Source organism: Chanos chanos, chromosome 7 (assembly GCF_902362185.1).
Source record: "Chanos chanos chromosome 7, fChaCha1.1, whole genome shotgun sequence".
NCBI lineage: Eukaryota > Metazoa > Chordata > Actinopteri > Gonorynchiformes > Chanidae > Chanos > Chanos chanos.
This window is the reverse complement of record NC_044501.1, coordinates 36,087,722-36,101,162: the sequence shown is the minus strand read 5'-3', so window position 1 is coordinate 36,101,162 and position 13,441 is coordinate 36,087,722. Positions and strand designations below refer to the sequence as shown.

At 39.4% G+C, this 13,441-nt stretch overlaps 1 pseudogene; it reads right to left on the bottom strand.

Annotated features, from left to right (window-relative positions):
• Positions 1–6,104: 6,104 nt before the first annotated feature.
• Positions 6,105–8,734, bottom strand: LOC115816298 (up-regulator of cell proliferation-like; annotated as a pseudogene).
• Between the last annotated feature and the right edge of the window lie 4,707 nt (positions 8,735–13,441).

Below are 13,441 nucleotides of genomic sequence, written 5' to 3'. Positions count from 1 at the left end.
ACTCTGTGAACTATTATGTTTATTGTTATAAATCCCATGCTATTCTTTTTCTAATTTCCTAAATCTCCTTGGGTACATCAAAACATTAGCATATGTGAAAATTAGTGTTGTTTTCACAAATGCAACAGTTATGTACAGAACTGTGTTTACCGGAATAATCAGCTGAACTTTTATTTGACCTCAAACCATGAAAAGGACTAGAACACACCCTTTATTATTGTATCAAGCACCCAGATAAATTGCAGCTGCCAGGAACTGAATTCAGGCTGTTTGTAAAAAAGTATCCCCAGGGGAAAGTATTGTAGTATTCCAATTCAAAACCACTGGTTAACTGTAAAGTGTAGTGTAAATGTACACTTTAATATTACAAACTGAGTTCCATCTTGGAACAATATAAATATCAACAAAGTATACCTTTGGGAACTGAGGTGTGATTTCTGTTAACTACAAATCATAAGACTAATACCAAGTTAAATGTTCAGTGAAATGTTGCTACAACTCCATAATTTTGTCATATATTCCCATTCTCTCAAGTAATCTCAAACAGCAGAAATGTGTCTGTAATATACAACTGATTAGCTAGATACATATCTAGTTAAACTACAACAACATGTAGGAACTTAGCTACATAGACAAAATGCTTATAACAAGCAAACTGAATATGTGTCTACCTTCTAAACTGCAAAACAGACATATTTCACATGGTAGATTCACTCTCTTCATTATCTCCTGAGTTTGTACAGTTAGTTACTGGATCATAAAGGGGCTGCATATTGAGGATCATAGATGTCACTGACTCGTTAACTGTGAGGTTTATCTTGATACCTCTTGACAAAATGGAATATGCAGCTGAAATAGTCTTTGACTAACTGGACTGTGAGAAACTGTTGTTCCCTTATGGGCTTCTTACATTTGTGTCTCCTCAAGACCAAATGGTTATATAAGTGTGCAGCCCAAAAGAGTTCCTCCTAAGGAGCAGTATGGTACATACACTCCTAATGACTGGCCACTACAAAGTGAAAATATATAGCAATATGTGTATATTAAGTGGACCATCAAGTCATAAAGTACAATCAGTGTGGTATTGTGCGCATGACTTGGAAAATGGAACACAAAGACACAGAAACATATGTTAATTTTGTCTCATTAAATCTTATCAACATTTATGTACTTTATTTATATCTCATACATATCTCAGCAGTTTTTATTTCTTATGAGATTCAAGGAAACATTCTTTTAAATCTTGAAAATAAATGAAAAATATTCAGGTCTTCTAACATGCTGTTTTAAAACACACTCTAGATTATGAATTTCACTGACTACATGTATTGAAACTCAAAGTCTAAATAAGCATGTGCGAAAATATCAAATCAAATGTGAAACTGGTTGGGTGGTGGTTTCACAATGGAGTCGGATACTTGATCATAGGTGAAGGTTAAAGATAATTGTCATTAAAACTGATGGGCCATGATAAGACCAACTGTCTTGGAGCACACTACCACGCACGCAAGTAAATTACAGCCAGCAGGAACTGAATTCAGGTTGCAAACCCATGCAAGTAAACAAGGTCATGGTCTCGGTAAGGTGTGCCCAAAAAACAAAGGCTACTAGGGAATACAGATTCTATTTTGAGCCATAAAGCTCCATTAGTTTTATATGTAGGTCTGGCCACTCCAGCTGAGACCAGCAGTTTTATCACCTCTGCATTGAACTTTGGTTCATGAGACCAGATGGTTATTGTTATATTGTAGCCTGTTAGTCTACTGGTGCTTCTTCTTTTTTTTTTTTTTTTTTTTTACTAGTGTAATGGGGAGAAGGTTTCCCCCTAATGGCAAGTTCTGTGTCATACTTTTACCGTAGGAACGCCCACTCAATTACCCAACTTTAATTCCACTTTATAAAAAGCCACACCTCATCCAGTGGATGAAACATTTTCTTGGGTTTCCGGTGCTGCGGATGGTGGTTGTTTTTATGAACAGTCGGGTTGCCAGAAGTTTTAAGTAACATCGTGGCTTTGGTAGAGCAAGTTTTACCATAGGATCCCTGATTCTGCTCACCTCGTGGTTCACTGGTAGTCCAGTTTGAGGAGCCGACCTAGTTTTATAGAGCGGTTGCTCACGACGGCGTAGCATTACCCTGCGGCACCAAGGTTTACAGCCACTGCTGTTTTGCCTTATTGGTTTGTTTTGCCTTATTGCTTTATTTACTGTTTTGCCTTACTGGTTTGCTTTACTTACCGTTTTGCCTTATTGTGTTGCTTTACTTATTGTGTTTTACTTACCGTTTTGCCTTTTGTATTTGTGTCGCTGGCTTTACTGTTTGTTTTGTTCGCTTACTTTATTGTTTCTTGTTTTGCTTGTTTGGATTTATTTCTTTGTTTGTTTTACTATTTCATTGTTTTTCCTGCTTTACTGTGTTGGACATGAGTTACCGTTTACTTGAGTTTTTTTTGCATTATTTTGTAAACCAGCTGCTCTCTAGTATTTAGTTCATTTTTTTCTGATTGATGCAAGTGTTCAGTGTCTGGCGGTCGTGCTGAGGGGAGGTTTATCGTTGGGTCCCCCACTATTAACCCTTGCCACTGCATACTTAATTGATGTGCTTTTCTTGCACCTGACCTCTGTTTGCACCTTCTTTGCAGTGTGGGTGGGTGTGTGTGTGTGCGCCGTGTATGTGTGTGTGCATGTTCATGACCACGTGTGGCGGTGGTAAGAAGATCCTTCTCCATCCAGGTAATTTCACCATTAGTCCCCTCAGCAGCTGGCTTAGCCTGTTTTTGGTGCTCCTCTTTTATAACATTCTGGTAACCTTAGTGACAGTTGGAGAACAACACTTTGTTTAAAACTTTTTATTGGTTTATTAAACAGTAAATTAAATTCTTTAGTATTTGAATAAAGTTGTTTCTCCTTGCATGAACTCTCCTGCTGCTTTTTCTTTCACTACAGCAATTTGAAATAAACTGACTCTGATACTTGAAAACCACATCTCTGCTCTTGCTTTACCATAAAGGACCTGTGTAATACTTACTATATCAAAGGATTAGGTATAAAACTATTTCTTTGGGGGAAATTCTCAAAGTGGCGTTGTCGGTACATGCGTTGTTCCAGGGGGTGCCCTTTTCATCTACCCTGGTCTGCTCCTCGACCAGTCACACTAACATAAAAAATCTGATTGGCCCACCACTGCCACTAAGGGTAATAAATGACGCTCAGGAGGAGTAGTTAGAAGATCATCAATTATTCTCATACCACCACTAAAGCATGTTTATCATCAGTGTCATGAATTCAAAGAGGCTAGCTAGGTGCAGCCAAACTTTATTTCAGAACACTACCCAAAGCCAAGGTCAGGATCAGGCAGAGTTCAGTGCACAGTATGTGCACTACTATAGACTAACCACAGAGTCAGAAATCAGAGAACTAGGTTTAGAACTTTACACAGTATAAGAAAAGCTAGCCACAGACAGGGGTGCTGATCAGTGATAAGGTGTCTAACAAGACAAACAGAGAAGAGGAGTCAAACAAGAACAAAACAGGCTAACCAGAAACAAGGAATACACAGCTCAGTGCACTCACATTTGTGAGAGACTTCACAAACACCATAGGAGAACCAGGGGTATTTATACACTGAGAACTGATAAGTAGATGGCCCAGACACAGGTATACATGATAACCAGATAATGAGCTAATGAAGAAAGAGCAGATGTCTAATCAGCTGGAGGTGAAAGTGTGACAATTAGTCTCTCCCTTTTTCTTTCAAAGTTGTTACATAGTTACGTCAGATTTAGACTTGCATTGCACAAGAGCACTGTCTGTGAGATATTGGTGCTTGTAAACTGTTCAACACATTTTCATCATCTTGACCACATTTGCAAAGATCAGGGTAATTTAAGACTTCTTCCCCAAGTGACAAAATACATATTTACATTGCTTAAGACATGGACCATTGTTTGCTACATCCATACAGAAAGTATCACCAGATCCTGAATTCCAAATAGAAATATTCAGTCCCACTGCTCATTGTTTTTTCTTGCACGTTATAGGCACAAATGAATGAAAGAACAAACAAAAAAACGAACAATGAATGAACCTGACGTCGGCCTGTGATGTTCTTTAAAAATCTTCCTTTGTGTAATTGTTACCAAAACTATGTCATGGATTTAACAGGCGAACAGTGGTCAACACACAAATGTCTCAGATAAGACAAATGTTACATAAGATTAGAAAAACTGAAAGTTTTGTACCTTCTGAAAGTGCTCAAAACCTCAAAGTTTTACTTTGATGTCTTTGTATCTGTTCAAAGAGTCAACCTATTTGAACAACCTGACTATCTTCTTGAAAACATCATGTAGAGCAGGCATGTCTTTCCAAAGAAACATAACTTTCAGGTTATGCATGGTCGACATCTTCACACGTCTTCACGGTTGTGTATTCACCACAATACATATAAATGTATCATCAGGATCCTTTTCATGGTGATTAGCAAATATGTAGTAGCTTTTTCGCTGTGTTACACTATTCCATGCAGCATTGTACACACTGTCCAAACCAGTGACTTCAAGGTCTCTCCAAACTTTGTTTCTAAACAAACTCCAGTCTTTACAGGGAATAAAATGTGCAACATGATCCCTGAAAAAAAATCCTCTAAATGTCGACCCAGTTTCAATGGTGTACACATTCACAGAACATGCAACTTTGTCAAAAACTTACCCGCAAACATGTCCATCAGATAACAGCCATTTGCATTCCATGGCTTCCTTCTCATTTTGAAGAAACCGCCTCAAACTCTCAGATTTCTTCTTTTTTGGCACAAAAGTCATTTTGTCATCCACAATAGTATTGAAAAGAGTAGTGAGAGCTGCTCTCCTTACACTCTTTGTTACTGTAGATGCTGACATTTTCAAACAGCTCACTAGTTGGAACAGAATGCCAATTCCCAGTGAAACACATTTATAACCATTAGGACTGGTCAACACAAGTCATGGCATGCCCGAACAACGCACCAACCTTTCATTGACTATTCACTCACCTACCACCTACAGTCACACCATTTTGTCACACAGTATCAACACAATGGTCTCTGACACACACAAAAGTCACAAGTCCTAAGTCGTAAATCTAAGCCATGACACTTGCCCATCAATCAGACAGGGACACGTTGTAAATCTAGATGACAAACAGCTGTCCATCAACTGACATGTCAGTCAAATTGACCTGTCAATCAAGCTGGGGGGGATCATAAATCACAGGGGTCATAATTCATTATGATTGACAGTTTGACAGAAAGTGTAGGATATATACTACTCACGCCTCATCCTTCAATTTGTTATGCAGTTTAATGATGTCAAAAATCTGAGTGAGACTACTTAGTGGTCCAAAGTTTGAAATCTTTATTTCAGCATTTGTTACCCATTAGTACATGTGTTTTCTAAATGACCACTCCCATTTATTGAAGTCAGCAACTAAGCTCTTCCCAAAACTGAAGATGAAGTTTTCATATTCCACAGAACTCCACAAACTTTTGGTCCACTCAAGGAACTCCTGAATATTGTTTCCAGACATCTTGCATTTTCCAAAAACCTCAATCATGCTCTTTTTGAATTCATTGATTGAGTCACTGTATCCAGCACTGACTGGTGCCATTAGAGGATTTCTGTGCCAAGGTCCAGGTATGTACCAGTTCCCAGTCTCTGGATCAAATTCCATTACATCAGCGGGCTTTGTGTTCTCTTGTTGTTCTCCATTTTTGCCACTGTGTCTGTCATCTCGTTCAACTGCTCCAACAACATTTTGCGATCTCTCATGTTCTTTTCATGTGCTGATGTGGTATATGGTGACTATGAGTTTCATGGTATACCCAGTTAGCCTGCCACTGTTAAAAAGGGAGGGGGCAGTATGCCTATGGGTAAGACCCTCCATGAGATTTTGAATTGTTTTAGATATGTTTTTTGGGTAACCAGTAGAGCGCTGCCTGTTGATTGGGGGGATGTGCTGCTGCCTAAAGGGGGGGGGGGGGGCTAGTTGCTTTTCCATATCATTACAACTAGCAACCTGATGAAAGCAGCACGGTGTTCTGTGATCTTTTCAAACACTATATTTCTCCACTCTTCAGGAGTGTAACACAATCTGCAAGATGTCTTTCATTTCTGTGGAGTTCTCCATAGCAATGTTTATAATTGTCACATCACTCAGTCCCCTCTCTTGCATTGTCCAGTACTGACTGCAAACTGCACCCCAAACATTGTGTTAAGAAGAGAAGACTTCCCTGCGCTCTGGACTTCCAAAACACCAACTTATTATTGGGCTTCACCAGACTGTTCAGCTGATCAAGCACATCACTCACCCACCTCAGGGGTATATTAGGCTAGGTTCACACTGTCAGTCCGAATCCAATTTTTAGCATATCCAATCAGAATCCAATCTTCCTGACTGATTGATTGCATTATATATTGCAAGTGATCAGATCCAATCTGTGTGTCCGGGTGGCTATCCTCATTTTCAGTGTTATCCACATTGGTTTCTATAGTGATGACATTGTGCCCGAAAGAAGAAGTAGTTGATTTAAACAAACTAAAGTGGACGGTAATGAAATGGGGTTGCTTATTTACAACCTGGCAATGTGGAGCCGCAGTGCACGTTTTATAAAAAATAATGAGACAGCGTCAGAGATGGAAGAGGCTTTCCGTGTCATTTCGTGCAACTGTCACTGTCGTTATCACTGTCCAACGACCTACAACCGCTCATCAATGGCTCCCTCCGCCACCAAACTAGCATGTTTCCTGTACGTGTGATGTACGCGTGATCTTTTCGAGGCGTCAAAAGTCAGACATAAAAAGAAAACACCTGAAATCCAATCAGAGCAGTCAGACCTAAATGGATCGCAAAAATGCGATTTGAATCATACAAATGTGGTTTGAAACGGATTTGTAAAAATATGCACATAAATCTGTTTTGGACTGACTGTGTGAACATAGCTTTAGATACATCTCCATCAACCTGTTCAATAGGGAAGCCTTCCAGCAACAACTCAGCACAGTGTTTAGGGAGGTGAAGCATCTGTTTATGTGGTTCTTCATTTTCTGAAAGATGGCTGATTCATGCAACTGACCCATTTCACGTGAAAAGTGTTCAGTTCCTAAGGAACTCTTTGAGATCTTCTTGTCCAGCTCAGCTATTTCCTCCTTGTCTTTCTTTGAGGAGTCCTGACATTTCTCTTTATACTGCTCTCTAAGAGTTGAGAGCTTCTTACGAGACAAATTATCCAGATTCATCCTCATCCATCTCAAGAAGTAGCATCTCTCCAATCTTGGACTTGATAGTGCACTAATGAAACATGTCATCGCCTCTGACACTTTGTATTCTCTTTGCTTGTGTCTGAGTTTCATCTTCTTGCTTTTTAAAATCACTTTTATACTTTTCAATATCCTGATTCCCAGCTTTCTTCAGTCTACACTCCTCCTTCTCTACCCTAGACACCTCCATCCAGACGTCTCTCTGCAAGGTAAGTTGTTCATTTCTGAACTGTTGTATGTCCTGTATTTCTGATGTGATTTCATCTGCATTTCTCTTAGCATTCTGACATTCCACTGTATCCTCATCCACATGGATTCCAGCTTCACCTGCCACTGTGGTCATCTGCTCCAGTGCCATTTTGTGTGGGTTATTTGTAATCACATCTGTTACCATGGAACAAAGAGTCTTGATAAAGTCTGCATTATTCTTTTTGTCTTTGAGAATGACATTTCTTTTTCTCAGTCCTAAGCGCTTGGCTTCATTTTTTAAAGCAGTATAACTGAAGGTGCTGTTCTGTGCATTGCCAACCAAATACAATTGTGCTTTAACATGCTGACTGGGAAGCATCCTGTAGTTTGTGTCCAAATTGTCAAAAAACACAAACACTGCTGCTGTCTGACACAGGAAACGATACTGAGTCTCAAATGCACTGATATCACCTCTCAAATTAGCCACAGCCACAGGCTCTGGAAAGATGTCAATACTTTTGTTCCCACACGGAAGATACCAGCTGATTTCCACCAGGCCATTTGATATCCTCCTCAAAGTGTCTCCTGACTCCATGTTACGGTGAACAAATGTGTCATGGTACTGTTTGGGATTACTGAGTAACATGTTTAAAATGTGTGACTTGGAAAGGCTGCATTCACCAAGTCTTACAAAAGACACCAGTGGGAGTTCAGAGACAACTATTCTTTCCTCTACAAATCCTCTGGGATCTGGCAATGAATCCAGAATGGACCAAACAGGCTCATGAGTGTGTTACACCTTCAACCAGGTTTTTAGTTTTTTCCTTATGTTTTCAGTGTTTCCCTTCCCTCGTGTCTCCTATGCTCCCCCTGTTGTTTGTGTGTGTGTGTGTGTGTGTGTGTGTGTGTGTGTGGGCGTGGTGCTTCCAATTCCCGATCAGCGGGCACACCTGCAACCTGTCTACCCATCTACTTTGCTGCACCCCGGTTTTCCATCCACTCACTGCCAGATCGTTGTCTCAGCCAGTAGGGTAGAGTTTATCATACAACCGTTAGAATTGTGTACTCTGACTGTTTCCTGTTGTTCGTTCTTGTATTTCTCTGTCTTTTAACGTTTAGGATCACTCACTCGCTTGACTGCCTGCCTTCCCTGCCTGCTTCTCACCAGTCATCCCCATCTACAGCCGTGTTCACCGCCTTGAGTCTGACACTTGTAATACACTCCGACCAGTTTCTACTCACCTGCCTCGTCTTCATCATCAGTCACTACCACTGTGTGCCTCTGACTGCAAGTTAATGTCTCTAAAAGCAAAAGTCTCCATGACTCTAATCCACAATAAATCTACCTCTAAATTACACTCTGTGTCTGAGTTCTGCGTTTGGGTTCACTCTGTTGGTTACAACGCAGTGATACCCTTCCTGCCAATTTACCAGTGCTGAATGTATGGTAGAAGTGCTTCATATGGAGGTCATGTAGAAGTTCTGTACCTGTTAATGACAATAAGTGTACCTATTTTTACCTCTGTTATATCAATGATATCCCACCCTTTCTTTTCAAAGATATTCACCAGTGTAATACCTGAAAAGATATGAAATGTTATTTCCTAATATGTTTTGAACTATACACTTGCATGCTGAACAAAAAAAGAGACTTTTCTCATCAACCAGAATTAAAGACTGACTGAGCTAGAGAACAGCTGAAGTCATAGCCATGGGCTGAAGAGTGAAAAAACTGTTTCTAGAACTCTAAAAAGGACTGTTCTCAAGAATAAACTCAGAAGCATGTTCTGATCTGCCTTTTAGCACTATCTTTTGTGATGCTTTTGATTTGAACACATGGCACATTAGTCCTAGTTAGATATTCCATGACAACAAATGGAAAACAGACAACAGCTCAGGCCATGGCTTGTAAAAGACATAGACTCATGATAGCTGTATTCTAGCTTGAACTGCTTCTAACCCAAGTTATTCCCAGTTTTTACATCAGTAGTGACAATACTGTTGTGAACAGTCATGTTTAATAGAGGGTACCAATGAGATGAGATTTTTAACCAGTTTAGCTTGTGATTCTGCTACCAGTAAGATTGAAAGTTAAGGTTAAGAGTTAGAAGTTGTCCTGTGTGAATTCTGAGCCTGTGTACCCTGTGTTGTGTTACCTGTTAGTCTCCTGCCATGTTTCATGCCCTGTTCATGGTTTGTCGTATTCCCTGGTCTGTGTCAAGTCAAATAAACTTAGATAACTACACATCCATCCAGTCTCACCTCCAAATTGTGACATTACCAAGGAAGACAGAAATGCAATACATATACACACACCCTGCAGCTTAAATTTGTTTCAGTTGTGATATTAATGAGAAGTCATTACTATGTCCTTCAAAACCCATTTCTCACTTCCTTTACCTGGAAGTACGGAGCAAAAGTCAAGAATTTTAAAGTAAATCATGGGAGTTTAATTACTGAATCACTGGTTGAACTAGCAGCAGAAGGCAAGAGGCAAGGAGGGGGTATGGACACACCCTGGACCTCTTTTCTTTTTTTTTTAAGAGTCCTCTGGTCTGCCACATATGAAATACTGATAATTTCATAAAAGCATAATATCTACCAGTATGTACATGGGACATGGCTAATATGAGAAATTACACTTAAATGAATGTTAGGTTTGACATCCAGTAGCTAATTTAAATTCAAAGAGACATCATGGACATGACCAAGAAATAAAGCAGCCTAAGAGTCATTGTTGATTTATTTCATTTTCATTACATGTTGAAAGACCATACTCCAGCTGTAATGAATATATAATTTAAATAATATAGGGAAACAACATGGCCAATATGCACAGACCTATGTGTAAACACTTCAACCGTCACATAAAACTCAGTCAATTTTGTGAAATTGACTAGGTGCCTAATGCAGAAGCTGTAGCTAAATGAGATCTTTATTTTAAATTCAGCATTTAAAGACAATGTGCTTTATTAGACTTTAACTCCTACTGACAAAATCCTATTAGAAGAGTTTCCTGCTGGAAAAGTGATTTCTGCTGTTTAACGTCCGTCTTAAAAAAGATACACGTCCATCAGTGTATCAGTGCAAAATTCAAGAACACTGAGATGTTCCTGATAATATTTTGTTGCTTTTCTCAGGATTGGTCCTACAGTCTGTAAAACCAACTTTCCTTTCATGCAATTACCGAAACTCAGACATTTTCCAGAAATCTTATAGTACCTGAACTCGAGGATCCAAGTAGAAACATCAGGTAAAAACTACAGTTTCAATTAATAAAGGAAGGCGTCAATACTGCAATGCAGCCAATATACAGAGCATTGTAAAACACTTCAGGCCTGCATTAGAACGGAGTTTCTTTCAACGTTTCCAATAAATCGAATATTTTTTTCTTATCTCGATCACAGTGGTCAGATAGATAATGTGCAGAGAGAGGCAGTGCACATCTAGTGGGAAGTCTGGTGGATCAGGTCCAGTCCAGTTTAATGGAAGATTGTGTGTTTGTGGATATGTATGTATGTGTGTTTGATTGTGTTTGGTTTGAAAAAAAATAAGAAGAATAACAGTATAGGAATTACTCCGTCATAGTTAGAAATAAACACGGAACATTTACTACCTTACACGTACTTACATGGTGGTTAATGACCTCAGCAGGCAGTACGGGGAAATGTCACACGCTGTGGACGCAGTAGCTTACTTCGTCCACTAGATGGTAGGCGTGTTATAGGATTAAAGGACTAAAACGCGGTTTATTTAAAACTGATAAAACTGAGGAGTGTTGAGTCATCTTCGTGACACTCAACAGTAATTTATAGTACCAATAAATCACATACAAACCCATAACAAACTCGCACATGCATTATTACATCAACCTGTTCCACATGCATATTACTATGCATGTGGAACAGGTTGATGATATTTAATGATGTACTGTACAACGATATTACAGGAAAATAGTAACAGCAGCTCATGATAAATCTAATGTCGTTAAAAATTGAAATATATACATCTTACTAGAAAATGGGAACAAGGAACTTACTTCTGAGCATTCAATGCACACAGGAATAAGAAAAGTGATATAAATAGAACTTAATGTTCATAGAGGGACAGGCAATTTGAACTGTCCAACTACTAAACTCAGAAAGCCACACTTTGTACTTTCAGTCCACTACTTCATCAGTGTTCCACCCAAAATTCCTTGTGGGCACTTCGGTCTTCACTCAAAGGCTTAGTGTCTGCCTTTCTAACAGAATCAGTGAAAATAATTTGCCCTATTTCCACTCATTTTACAGTATGTTTGTATATCCTTACTCACCAGAGGGCAGCATTGTGATGCGTTCACAGATATTGGCGTTCACAGATATTGTTGTTCGCAGATATTGTTACCCCCCCCCCCCCCCCCCCCCCCCCCACGCCCAGTAAAGGAATCTAATACTAAAATCATATGGTTGAAGAACAGTGGAAAAGAAACTAACTGCAGCTTTCTACAACTGGGATCAAACTGACAACAGAAATGTCAGTTAACATTCTCTTTGATTTTGTTTTGAAAGACTGTGCAAGCAAGGCAGCAGATTCAATTTCAAACTCAGAAAGTAGAATCATGATAATGGTACAGTACAATGTTTTTCTGCTGTTGCTTTGTTCTGTTGTTTTCCCTGCAATTCTGTAGTCATAATATAACACCAAACTACAGAGTAACAAGAACAGCAAGATACACGTCCACAGCTTAGAGACCATTTATATGTGAATCGCTGCTACACACTATTCAGACTTGGCTCATTTTGAGGTTGAGTTTGGGTTCAAGTCAAAGCTAAGCTAGCAGTGGAAGGAACATTATGAAACAAACATCATTTTTGAAATGTGCACATTTTCCGAGATGGTATGCTACTAAACTTATGTTATTTAAACACAAAATCAAAATCTCATTTATACACATTTTATTGTGTAGTAGAGTATTTTCCCAGAAGACGTATCTCTGATGGACTGATCAGAAACCGACATATCTTGATTTGACCACCAGAAGACAACGTCACCTTTAACCAGTCTACCTCATCTGATTACAGGTTATTTGTCACATCTGTTTCTCTGTTTCTCAGTTTGGGCGGCATGGTGGCGCAGTGGGTAGCACTGTCGCCGCACAGCAAGGTCATGGGTTTGATTCCCAGCCGGGCGGCCGAGGTCCTTTCTGTGTGGAGTTTGCATGTTCTCCTTGTGTCTGCGTGGGTTTTCTCTGGGGGCTCCGGTTTCCTCCCACAGTCCAAAGACATGCACATTAGGCGAACTGGAGACACTAAATTGCCCCTAGGTGTGAATGTGTTTGTCTGTGTGTCTGCCCTGTGATGGGCTGTCCAGGGTGTTCCCTGCCTTTCACCCAGTGAACGCTGGCTAGGCTCCAGAAGAAGTCTCCCACAAGAACTGTTCTAGGTCCTTTGTGGGCAAATTTCAGCTGAAACTGAAAAACATTTTTTATCATCTTGTGGCATCCCTGGGAATTCTGTCCTTTAGTATCTACACATAAATGCACTCTTTAGAAAACAAGATAAACTCTATTGTTCTCTACATTAAAATATCGAGGGGATATATTATAAAACAAAAGCTTAGAGGAGAACCTGGAAGTGTCCAACATTTTGCAAAAGACAGGCTAGCATTCACTTATTCATTTTTCAGATAATGTCAGCAGCAAACACATTCTGTTTTGATGTTTTGCATCTGTTTATTCATATTTATAAGCTTCAATGGAACATTCTGGAATGTTGTGAATATTCACACATGGTAAAAGTCAGGGAGATGAGAAGCAGGTTATATGTGGTGTATACACACACATTTACACATGCCTCCTTCAAATGAGTACTGACTATCTGACTTTTTTTTGAAAATTTTATGTTAAGAAAATAAAACATCTTGATCTGACCAACTGAGAGAGCTGAGAGAGAGAGAGAGAGAGAGAGAGAGAGAGAGAGGACA